Source organism: Camelus bactrianus, chromosome 11 (assembly GCF_048773025.1).
Source record: "Camelus bactrianus isolate YW-2024 breed Bactrian camel chromosome 11, ASM4877302v1, whole genome shotgun sequence".
NCBI lineage: Eukaryota > Metazoa > Chordata > Mammalia > Artiodactyla > Camelidae > Camelus > Camelus bactrianus.
Window position 1 is genome coordinate 15255157 of NC_133549.1, and position 12659 is coordinate 15267815.

The following is a 12659-nucleotide window of genomic DNA, read 5'->3' on the forward strand; positions in this document are numbered from 1 at the left end:
GAGAAGAAATACGTCTCTGTGAACAGATAAGGCAGCAAACGTCCAGACTAGCAAAGAACAGAACCAGTGTTTTCATCCAAGTGTCTGGCTTCAAAGAGCTGTATGTTTCACTAATCAAAACTGTCTGACGTGAGTTCCTAAAGAAAATGTAACTTGAATCTAGAATTTTCCATTCCAAATTTAGTGTTCTTCACTGTGCATCTGCTGGTCAAACTTGACATTCCTCCACCTGCTACTCATTTCAGATTAGCTCTATAATGTAACAAGTTTTAATTAATTCTCAAGCATGTAGATTAATTGTCACCTATTTTATATAATCAAAGGTATGCAAATAAATATATAATGTTATCATAAATATGATTCAAATCAAACTAGTATTGGTCATTGCAGAAATGGTTAATCTGACATCTACTCTTTTCTATAATTTGTAGAAATGTGTAGACTGCATTTGCAGAAGCACTTTCTGACACATTTATCCCATCCTTCTATTTAACTTTTGACAATTGACTCTAGTTTTACTTTGGGGCATGACTGTCTTAATTATTAGCACACAGTTCTCTCTCCGGATGTCAGTGCTGACTTTCCCAAGTTGAGTTTTCCTCCCAGAGCCCACAAGTTGAAGTCCTTTGCTGAGGGCCGTGAATACAAATGCATAGTCCAGGGATCTCGTGGGATGTAACTGCGAAGTCATACGAGGGCAACGTTAAACACTTTATGCTCCAAATGAGTACAAGAGGTAATTTTATAACAAGAGTGTACAAAATAGTCTTACGAAAGATATAGATGCACTTACATTTTTTTGTGTGGGAATCAGCCAGCAATCATGTCATTTTGTTCCCACAATGCTTCTTACAATGAAAAGAACATGGGCTCAAGTGACACTTTGGGAAGGAGCTTGCACTGTGTCTGAGCAACTTACGTTCTCTTTTTAAGAACAGAGCAGGAGAGCTGGCCTTCACTCCCTGAAGCCTTTCCTCTGAACAGAGCTGGAAACCCTCGGTCTCTCACCAGACATTGAGATGCTCTTAATTTTTAACACAATTCTCCAGGCTAATTAAATAACATTTAGGGCTGTACTCACCTGCGTTTAGGTTTGTTTTCATTTCAGTAACAGCTGACAGCACCTTGCTGTTTACTGCCAAGAGCAGAAGGCAGTTCTGAGCGCTATGGACATCATGCTTTGGAAATGATTTCTAATAAGCTGATGAGTTGCGTTACGTTTTAAGGTACTGTTTTCTTTCTCTTTGGTTTTATAATTCACAAGATTTCAGAGAGCTAAAAAATTGTACATATTCAGCCCCCCAAATAGGTAAAAAGCTTATCTAAAATTTACCCTAATTTATCTAAAAGTTACCCAGATTTAGGCAAGACTTGTATCATTTCCTAGAGTTTTGTTTGTGTATGTGTGACCTCACAAAGGTTGTGATCTTACAAATTAAATTCATGCAGATGTTAAGGACCCAAGTGTATTTGTCTAGTGAGTAATGACACTTAGGAGTGTTGCCTGCAGGACAGGGCTTCGCCGGTAGAAGACATCTCTAAGGATAAAATTTTGGAGACTGCAGTGATTCTGAAAAAAAGAGCGAATTATAGTTGTGTCCTTACTCAGCATGCCTGAACAAACAACTGGTCTTTTTGCTTGCTGTCAATATAGCAACAAATTGCTGATGTATCTTCTTTATCTATCTTTGCCCCGTGGATAATTTCAGAAAGTAGAGGCCTGCAACTTAAAACGACTGAAAACAGACCCGCACTGTATGAATATATTTCCTGAATGTACTGTTCTTGTGCAGACATGGTGAGCATTGCTGGTTTTACTAGCTGAAGCCAGAAATAATTCTTAGGGAAGAACCGTCTTTACTGAGGAAAGTCTCTTAGTGAATCTCTTGAAGGCCCAGGGTGAGGTCTGATGGCTGCATTTGAAGGAGACTAGGAAGAAAGAGTCAAACTTTCTGCAAAAGAAGAAAACAGACAGGACTGAGGGCCCCTGAGAGGACCTAGAGTCAGGAGGGTGTCTGGGAGTTACATAGCTGAAATGACTGAAAGGATTGAAGAGTGGAAAGTTCTGTGCCTTATTTTTAAATTATCCACAGTGTAGCCTTGTGGGGTCTCTCTCCCACCTGTTAAAAATTTCCACACAAAAAAGCCAAACTATTATTCCCAGTTGCCTGCATGCTTGCCCTTAGGCTGGATGAGGGACGTCAGTCCGCAGACCATTTCACGTGTTCCGCTTGGCGAGTAGGTGAGCAGGAGGGCATGAACCGGGGTGGGACGTGTGTGCATTCTCTGAGGAGGTGTTCGTAATTGCACAGGTAATGTTCCCACACTGAAAGGCCACAGGCCCTGGACACACCTAGACCAAGTCACCCCTCTGTTAAACGGCCCAGCCCGTCGGCTCTGAGAGTCCTGAGGGTGCCTTTGGCAGTTTTCCGCCTGGGTCCTTCCGCTGGCTGGTCAGCCGTGTTTACACCTCCAGCTGTTACAGCTCTTGTCTGTGACCTGTTTTCTGCAGCGCACTAACGCCACTGGTGTGAGTTCAGAACACAGACAGCGAAAGTCATTAAAACTATTGTCACAGTGGGTCATTAGCCTGTGATTTGTGTCAGGGTCCGTGAGCAGCTCCGTAACTAACTGGCGTGAACTTCAGTACGTGCTCTGTATTTTGGTTGCTCAGGTGGCTGCTTTTAGTGTTCTTGTTTGTGGTCTTTGAGATACGTGCTTAATAGTTGAGATTACTAAATAAATAGGAAGCGATCCAATTTGAAAAGGCCTTGAAATCACACAGCGGTACGTAAGAAATAGGAAAAAATGCCAGGTTTAAAGGGCTGGGAGGAAGAAATCTTGGGAGATGAAGACGGTGTCAACACCTTCCGTAGACAGAAGCACCTGTCGGCAGTGAGATGGATCCTCGTATGCGGTTCACTTCTGTTCTGCAGTCTCGGGGGACGCGAACGCGGTGGAGAGAAGCGGGAGCGCGTCTCCGTCTCAGCTAGTGGGTGCGGAAGTATTCCTTGCGGGCTGAGAAACGTGCTCTCCTGGAAGTGACGCTTTTTGTTGTTGTTGCGCAAGGATGTCACTGCCAAGATGAATGTTAAAGAGGAGCACATTCAGTAAAAGCGAGCAGAGCAACACTTTAACATGCCGTAGGAATAGTCGTGCGTGTGGGAGGGGAGATGGTTGCTCTGAACTTCATTAAGCCAATTGTTGGGAAGACATCTGGAGGCTGATGCCAGGGAGGCCAGGCGGTGAATGTGCTTCGCTGTTCATGCAAAAATGAGGCCGTTTAAGTGGGATTTGTTTGAACAAAGTGCATTTTTTTAGTCCTTGCCAGTTGAGCTGCCTCCGTGGGTCCTTGTTGGTCTGGGGCGAGGACAGGACAGGTGGGAGGTGAGGGGATGGGGGTTCAGTCTCCACGACGGAACAGAGACAATGAAGTGACAGGCAGGCACAGGCCAGCTCCCGGAAGTGGCACAGTCGACATCTGAATTACACGCGTGAGCGATTTTACTTTTTATTCTAAGATGATAAACTCATTGAGGGTTAAAAAACATGTATTTTTATATCTAAAATGTAATAGGCTTGATTTAGTAAATCAACTAAAATAATAGATACGCAATGAAAACAAGTGACTAGATTATTTCCTAAGAAATAAAATCTGAGAGTTTTAGTGGAAGAGCATGCATTCGGAACTGGATACAGTGGGGACTTAAAGAACGTCCTTGTGAAGCGTCACAAGGCTCCGGAGCCACCGCACGCCTTGGCTCAGTCAGTGAACCGGGATCAGCGCCCGGTGTTACCGAAGTGAGAGAGGCTACTGGATTCAAGCGATAAACAAGCACGCTGCCTGCCTTCCTGGAACTTCACGCCTGGTGTTTCCTGAGCATGAGGTCGCTGCTCAGGGGGAGAACAGAGCCGTATGTTCAGTGATACGGCTGATGTAAAAGTGCATGTCCAAAGACACCTTACGAAACCCTGACTTTTGCTTTCACGATGTTGCCAAAGACCCACAGCAGGGTTGCTCTGGGGCTGGATCATGATTATGGAACCCCCAAAAAGAAGTTTCAAACCGAAGCAGTGGACGTAGGTCCACCGAAGGCCTTCCGCGGCTCTGCTCTGAGCTTTCGTGGAGCTTCTGCTGAGTGGCCAGCCGTCTCTCATCGCGGGCGCTGAGCATCACGCGCTCGATCGCAACGTACTCGACCCACTCACCGCCTCATCGCGCCCTCTCTCACCGGCGTTTACTGGGTGCCGCCAGAGCGCAGGGCCTGCCCGGCCGGGGGGGTTGGGGTGGGGGTCGTGCTGGGTGAAGAGGCGTGGGGCCCGCCCTCCGGGCGCTGCTGCTCTGGGCCCCCGAGGCACGGCCCCCGTCCCGCCGTCTGCTCGGCGGTCTAACGTCCGTCCCACGAGTCCCTGCACCCGCGGAGCCCGAGCGCCGTGGCCGCCTCCCCGCGGCCGGCCGTGTTCCCAGGGCTCCGGGCCCGCGTGGGCTCTGAGCCCCCCCCGGAGTGTGGCCCGACTCTGGTCAGTGGTCTGCTTTTGTTAGTTTGTCGTCCTCCTTGTGTCTTGTGCCTTCATCCAAGCACGTTTCAAAAGGGCTGAGGTGGTTTTTATTTTTGTTTTTGTTTTTGTTTTTTTTTCTATTTCAAAGCAGCTGTTTCAAAATACATACAAATGAACTTCTTTTCAAAAGCATTACGGAGGACGGTGCTCTGCGTAAATCTCCGTGACCGCGACTCCCACGTCGGTCACAGAGCACTTCCGCTTCTATTCCACGCGCCCCTCTGCTGTTTGAAGCTCACCAGCATGCACTGCTTCTGCTATTCAGGGAAAGCAATAAAGATACTGAAATTTTGAAGAAGCTTCTAAGGGGATATGTCAAGCAAATACAGCCTCAAGAGAGGTTTCCAAATATTAAATTTAATTTATGGGAGCCATTGAAAGAACTGTAAGAAATTTAATTAAGGTTTTCTTATGCAGAGTAGGGATGGTAAGAAGGAATATTTTCCCAGCCCGTCTCCTGTGTAATTAGGGGCACCGTGAATGATGGACGTGTTCATCGTCTGGAATGAGTGGATCACTAAACAGGCCCCCTTCTCAGCACAGAAGTTTGTCAGTTCAGATACGTTTCAGCAGCCAAACGCTTCAAGTAGAAAAGGGAAAAGTTTTGAAGGATAACGTTCAAAAATACAGTGAATTGACCTTAGACTTTGATTGTAATTTTTTTTAATTTTTTTATTGAGTTATAATCATTTTACAATGTTGTGTCAAATTCCAGTGTAGAGCACAATTTTTCAGTTACACATGAACATACATATATTCATTGTCACATTTTTTTCTCTGTGAGCTACCACAAGATCTTGTACATATTTCCCTGTGCTATACAGTGTAATGTTGTTTATCTATTCTGCATATGCCTGTCAGTATCTACAAACTTTGAACTCCCAGTCTGTCCCTTCTCCCCCCCCCCCCGCCCCCTTGGCAACCATAGATTTGTATTCTATGTCTATAAGTCTGTTTCTATTTTGTATTTATGTTCTTTTTTTTTTTTTTTTTTAAGATTCCATATATGAGCGATCTCATATGGTATTTTTCTTTCTGTTTCTGGCTTACTTCACTTAGAATGACATTCTCCAGGAGCATCCATGTTGCTGCAAATGGCATTATATTATCATTTTTATGGCCGAATAGTATTCCATTGTGTAAATATACCACATCTTCTTTATCCAGTCATCTGTTGATGGACATTTAGGCTGTTTCCATGTCTTGGCTATTGTAAATAGTGCTGCTATGAACATTGGGGTGCAGGTGTCATCCTGAAGTAGGGTTCCTTCTGGATATAAGCCCAGGAGTGGGATTCCTTGGTCATACGGTAAGTCTATTCCTAGTCTTTTTCAAAGACCCTGAGTCAGATAAACAAATATGACCAAAACATGACTCCTGATTCTGTCATATTTGTGTTCCAACCCTCATACGAGTAATCACCCTACTTTTGAGACATTTCTCACCCCTACTACATCAAGATCCGCAGTTCAGAGGACCAGGGTGGAGATGAAGTGAAAACCATGGACAAAGTCAGTCATCAGTGGGTCTGTGACCTCAACCCTTTTCGCTTCTTTATATCCATCACGTCCATCCAAAGTGCTCATGTGTCTCTTCTGTGACACTCTTGCACTGACGCGCATTTCTGCTGCTTCCCAGTAGCTCTCCACCCCCTGTGTATACATGTATCATATAGATCTTTAAGAATATTTTTGTAACCTCTTCCTAGAGGAGTGAGGGCCACCTGATGGAGGACAAGTGTATCTATTAAAAATAGTATTCCTTTAATGAATCTTAAAGTAGGAATTTAGGCAATAGTAGGGCTGTCAGAAAAACAAAATGCCATTTAAGGGGTGTTAATCTAAGACATAATGGTATAAATGGAATGAATGAAGTCTGAGAGCATGTTTCTAGTGCTGCTCTATTTATTATTCTGTTTATTTGGGGAAAAGCCTTCTGATGGTTATGAAGTAGAAATACACAGTTGGAGTAACCGGCTTTGGTGGCGGCCCCAGTGATGTCGCTCCGGCGTGCGTGCCTCCGGTGGTGCCCCCGACGCTGAATAGGGATGACCTGTCACACAAGTAGGAGTTTGGAGAAATGCCCACAGCTTCTGCCTTTCTGTCTGGGATTGCTTCCTGTGGGTGAGACCAGCGGCCAGTCCTGAGAATATTCAAGCTCCTGTTGGAGAGGTCTCCGTAGCAAGGGCTGCATTCCTCCCGCCGGGCGTGTGGGCAGGTGCCTTAGCAACGCTCCCGCAGCCACAGTCAGCCCTGCGGATGACGGCGGCCCTGGCCAGCACCTTGACCACAGCCTCACGAGGAGTCCTCAGCCAGAGCCACCCACGTGAGCCACGGCCAAGCCCTTCCCCACAGGAGAGGCAGTGAAATAGGCGTCTATTGTTCGAGGCTGCTGGGTTTGGGAGTGATTCGGTATGCAGCGAGAGCTGATGACTGTAAGCATATTTACTAAAGAAATTGCTGTCACTTTTAAAACTCCTTCATTCCATCACATTATAGCCAGGAAATATATTTGAAATCAGGAAAGTAATTTTTCTGACAGAGTCTGACTCCTTTACATGAGGTTATAACCCTGAAAACACTCTGGGGCAGGCATATTTAAATCTGTCCTGCTCCTGCTCTTTTATTTCTAACAGTGCCAGCAGCCGACATAACGAGTCTTACGAGTGCAGAGTTACAGAAACTTGGTCCGAGAAATAGTTGTACAGCATTGACCTTAAAATACCATGAATATTTAATCCAAATGGTGTTAAGTTAAAATGTATCTTAATTCAACCATTCCCAACTTAACATGACTTAATTTTAGTAAGATATCCTCATAATTAAAAAATACGAGCAACACATGTATGCACAGAATTTATCTGGAAACAGAGCGATCCATCTTGCTAGTTTTTGCCCCGCTGTGCTTAATCTATTTTTAAATTCCTTTTGTAGATAGATGATGATTAAGGTGCACAGCCTTCAAAGGTAAGAATCTAAATTAAATTGCTCTAAAATAATTGTTCCCTCTGAAAACCCAGATTGTTCTGAATTAGAGTGACAGGCTGACATGGCAGTTCATGTCGCCCTCAACCTTTACGCTAGGAAAGAGACGCAGAGGGACAGTAACTTCCCCCTGCTCCTCGTGCCTGGCCTCTCGCTCTCCTCGCCAACTTTTCACGTGAGCTGCCACAGGTTTTCCTTCCCACACACACTGAAGGCAGCATCTATTCCATACTATCTCCCCCTAAATCTAATACGTCTCTCATTTAGAAAGTTTATTTTATGCCCTTTTTGAATCAATGTATTTTTAAACTTTTGAGGCCCAGTATTTCTAAAGCATAATTGGCACTGGACTGAAATGCTAATAATCTCATCAATTTGAAAAGAAACAAACCATGAAGCTGGACCCGGCGTCTGACCTGTTGCTCTTGGTCGGAATTAACAGGATCATCGGCGCTTGACCCTGGCCGGCTGGAAGCTCGTCCCTCAACCAGTGCTAACGGCAGGTGCCTGTGTCAGGTCCCCAGGGAGGCTGAAGCGCGCCCTGCGGGAGCTGGCGGCTTGCTGTCGCCCTGACGGCTCGCCGGCAGAGGGGAGGGAGACAGCAGCTGCCTCTCCTCCAGCTCCCGTAGTGCTGATAAAGCCTGAGTCTCCTCTTGGGGAAAAGGCATATGGCAAATAGTCAGTTTCCCTGCACTAAAGCTAAAGGCAGTTTTTATATTCAGCCCTTTCTAAACGTTTTCCCTGTGATGCTCAGGACAGTTGTTTTTAACCACACTAAGGTCTAAATCAGATAGACTTGTTGTGCTACATACCGGCTGTCTGGACTATGTTCCCTAATCACACATGTTATGTTTCCTGTGGTGCTAACGTCTCCCTCTGAGCCTTGATGTCCTCGTCCCCAAAATGGGAATGATAGTACCTGCCATGATTTCTAAGAAGTGTGGGCTGTGATTACTTGTCTTGAGAAGAGGAGAAGTGGAGCCACACAGGAAACGCTGTGAGTTTGAATGCACTGCTCTGAGCAAATGACGTAGATAATTTTGAGCTGGACAGTACAACCAGGGATTGGTGGCAGAGATTTCTTCTTTCTAGAACCATTTATTCCCCCTGAATAAAACAGAGCAGTTTAGCATCAGGACTCATACCCCTACTTCTCTGAGCAGGTCTCGGGAGATGTGGAAGGGCCAGTCCTCAGATGGTGGCGCAGGATACACCTGGAGGGCTGGGCGTGCCTGTGGTGCAGATTTGACTTGTTGACAAAACGCTGAAGTCCTGGGGGTGCTCCCTTTAAAATAACAGTGGGAACGGGTCCTAGTACCATCAAACCACGGTTGAACTTGGGTCCCTGACATCCACCGCCACTCAGGTACCGGAAGGGAAAGACCCGTGTCTGCGGGCACTGCCCCGGCGGCGTCCCAGGACAGGACACTGGGGCACATGGGCGCGTGGTTGTTGTACTTTCCGTTGAACCTCATCACTTCTTTTCTCTTGCCTGATCTGGAGTGCTCGTGCCAGGACCAGTGTGTGCAGTTCCCCCGCCTGACTCAGAAGCGCTCAGGGCACCAGAATGCATTAGGTTGCAGTGGTGGTGAAGAGGAATACGAAAGGACAGACACAAAACGCCCCGCTGGGCGCCGACCCAGCTGCACAAGGTCGGCACCCAGCAAGCCACATGGGCCCCCTTGCTTCCTTTACGTTCATTTATTCCACAAGACTGACTTTCAGTGAGGTTTCTTAATTAACATTTTCTATTTTTGTCTTAAAAGTGTTTAATTTATGAAGAATTTTCATCCAAGTATGTTGAATGACATTGTGCATGATGAGAACTGTGTTCAGATTTGAGATCTGAACGCACTTTTTTTTAACATTAAAAAGAGATCTGTTTCTCAGTTTTAGGCAGAATGATTCTTTGGTTTCTTTACCTTTTTTGTGGTCAGTATTTCCTGCTGCATAGAAGTAGCCCTGGAGGGTGATGTGTGGTCACTGAGCAGCAAGGACCCAAGCAGACTAAAGCTGTACTGACTGGGTGGTGGGAAGGGGGCAGCCCTGGTCTTGGCAGGGAGTCCGAGGCACCTTCAGCACTGTTTCCATAGCAGTGTTTTCCGGGACATCTACTGAAGTGGAAAGTTACGATGTCTTACGGTAATCCAACTGGAGATTAGAAATTTGGGAATGAGGCATGGAGAACCTCATGACCACAGATCTGTATGGAGGTGCTGGAGGGTTTATGATCAGGGTTAGGTACAAGGTCTAAGATGCTGGGGATAAAAGCTGTAGAGAGTGGTGCAGAGTTCATGTGGGAAGTTGTACACCTGTTCCTCTTGTGTGGATGAGTTCAGGAGACCACCCGACACATTCACCATCACCTGCCTTAGCACAACTGCATTAATCACAGTAGTATATAATATTGTCCCCTCTGCTTTGGGCAGAATTAATATTAAAACCGTTCATGTGACCAATTCGCTGGTGTGTTTTGGCGATGATACTCATTTTGGTCCTTACTCACTTTTGCATTTCTCAAAGGGCAAGGTATTATATAAACCTATTTTCATGTTTTGAATATTTGAATATCTATTAATAACATTTAGCAAGACAATGCAATGTGCATTTGTATGTCCTCTCAAAACTGCAGTGGAAAAATCTACCATAATATTGGCCAAGAATATCAAATTATGAGTCCTAATATATTCTGGATTTTTATAAGATGCTATATCCATCTACCCAATAAGTAAAAACAGTGTGTGAGACTCCATGCAAGGTCAGAAAGATTTGGTGTATTCCAGGCCTCGTGAACCATGGAATCTAAGGAGCAGGACAGACTTTGAATAAGTTGACTACAAAAGGAGAAATGAAAGCACTTACCAGAAAAAAAAAAAAAAGCTGAAACGTAATCTGAAGGGCCAGAGAGTATCCCTGGAGGAAGTGACCGCAGGTGGGTCCAGGAGATGAGTCGAAGCTGTACTTGTGCGAGAGAGAAAGCAGAGATCAAGGTCTAACAACGTCACCATCGTTCAGTGTTTACTTAGAGGAGGGGAGGATGGTGAGGGAACTGAAAATTAGGAGAGACCAGAGAGATAAGAAAGAGGGAAAAAGGAACTGAAGAAACAAAACAGGAAATGCAAGTGATAAAGTCAAAGATACGTGTGCGTATGCATGACTGGGACACGGTGCTGCACACCAGAAACGGACACGTTGTAACTCACGACTGCAATAAAAGAGAGAGAGAGAGAGAGTCATGGGAAAGGAGCACACCCTGACCAAGGCTTTGGTCAAAACGGCGACGAGAGAGTGAGATGGACGGTGGTGGCAGACCCCTCACTGGGTGGGCGGACCGCACTGGACGTCACTGAACCCTTTGCACCATCATCTCACCAGTGAGGGAAGGGTCAGGAGAAAATAAAGAATGAAGACAAAAGCATGCCGCTTTTTAAAAGTTTAGCGATGAGGTGATTTTAAAAACTCAGGAGTGGAGGCAGTGAGGGTAGCTGGCGAAGGTTTTCGTCGTGTCTCCCTGGGTGTTGGGTTGTCTGGGAACACGGAGCTGTTGCAGGCGCCCCTCTAACACGATGGGAACTGCAATAGGAAGATGAGTTGAACGTGTCAGCAGAAGGGAAGATGTGTGAAAAGTGAATCTTCCGTCTAATTAACAATGTAATTACGTACAAAAATACTGACAATGTGGAACGAAAGCAGAATTGTGAGATGAGTGTGATTACGTCTCAACGTTCTAACGGCACATAAGATCCAGAATATTTTCAGTAGCACTTAAATCTTCAAAGCTAACTCCATTATTCAAGTGGACTTTAATGCTCACAGCACAGTACCTCGTTATTTCCTCTGTGTTCACCCAAGCGATATAAGAATATTAAATAAAATCAAGTGGGAACTATCTTTAAGAAAGGAAGCTTTGGCCTGTCGTTGGCAGATGAGATGGGTTAATAATCACTGATTAAGCTTAGATACGAACTCTGGGTTTGGGCGTCGAACAAGAAGAACTTTCTGGACTAGCCTCTAACAGACGAGAACTCTACACTGCTGACTCAACAAATGCGTGAACTGAAGACCAGTTACGGTTTGAAAACATGCTCAGTCTTTCGGATGAAATGTGTACCCGAACTGTTCACGTCGGTAACTGCTGACGTCAAATTAAGACTTGTTTGAAGTTAATCGGGGAGTCCATTTTATCGCTGGTCTATCACTGCCAAGTTTCTCCAAGTTCAGCATTATTTGTGTTGGATTAAGTGATTATCCTCCGCCGATCACTAAGTGCTTGCCGTCTCGTTAAACACCGAGTAACCACTGACCAGCTGCGCTAATTTTCATGGTAGCACTGGGTTAGTTCACTAGATTCGTCACTGTCCATGATCCTGATTCTAGAACAATTCTGTTGTCAAAATCAGATACTGTAGCAAAAAAAAAAACAAAAAAACTGGTAGAGTTCATGATTTCTAATATTGAAAATATTTGAGTCAGTCCGAATAGGAAGTCTGAGAGTGATAAAGGCGAACATGAGTAGCTGATAATAGAAATGGATAATCGAATAATTACCCAACAGACCGCCGTCCTCCCAGCAGTGCCTGCGGCGAGCGGAGGACTGGGCCCTGCGTCCCTGCCCGGCCCTGCCCTGCGGCGTGGGGTTCTGCGAGAAGCTCAGGTGTAGAAGACTGTGTGCCCTCTGGGTGCGCTAATCCTGACACATCTCCATGAAAGGACTGGTGGCTTCTACCCTTAAAATACGTAGGACTACTCTTGGTTTCCAACTGTAGTGTTTTATTCTTAAAGTTAAATAGCAAAACATCCCCCCGCCCCAGCAGACTGTGGCGTTTCACCTCTCGTGTATCCCCAGATCGACATCTTCAGACTTGTTCCCTTTAAATGTCCTGGTCTCCACTCATTTTCAGCCACGTCCTTTAATTCTTACTTTTTTCCACACTAAACCAAATCGACTTTTCCTACCCTTTTGCTTAATGTTTGTTCCAGTGCATTTCATTCATTAACTAGAGAACAGTTTCCAGGGATCTCTTAGAAACAGACGTAAGGAATGGAGTCTAACCGTGATGCCGCTGCCGCAGCTGAAGCTGACTCACACCCTCTAATCCGTGTGAGAAGACGGTC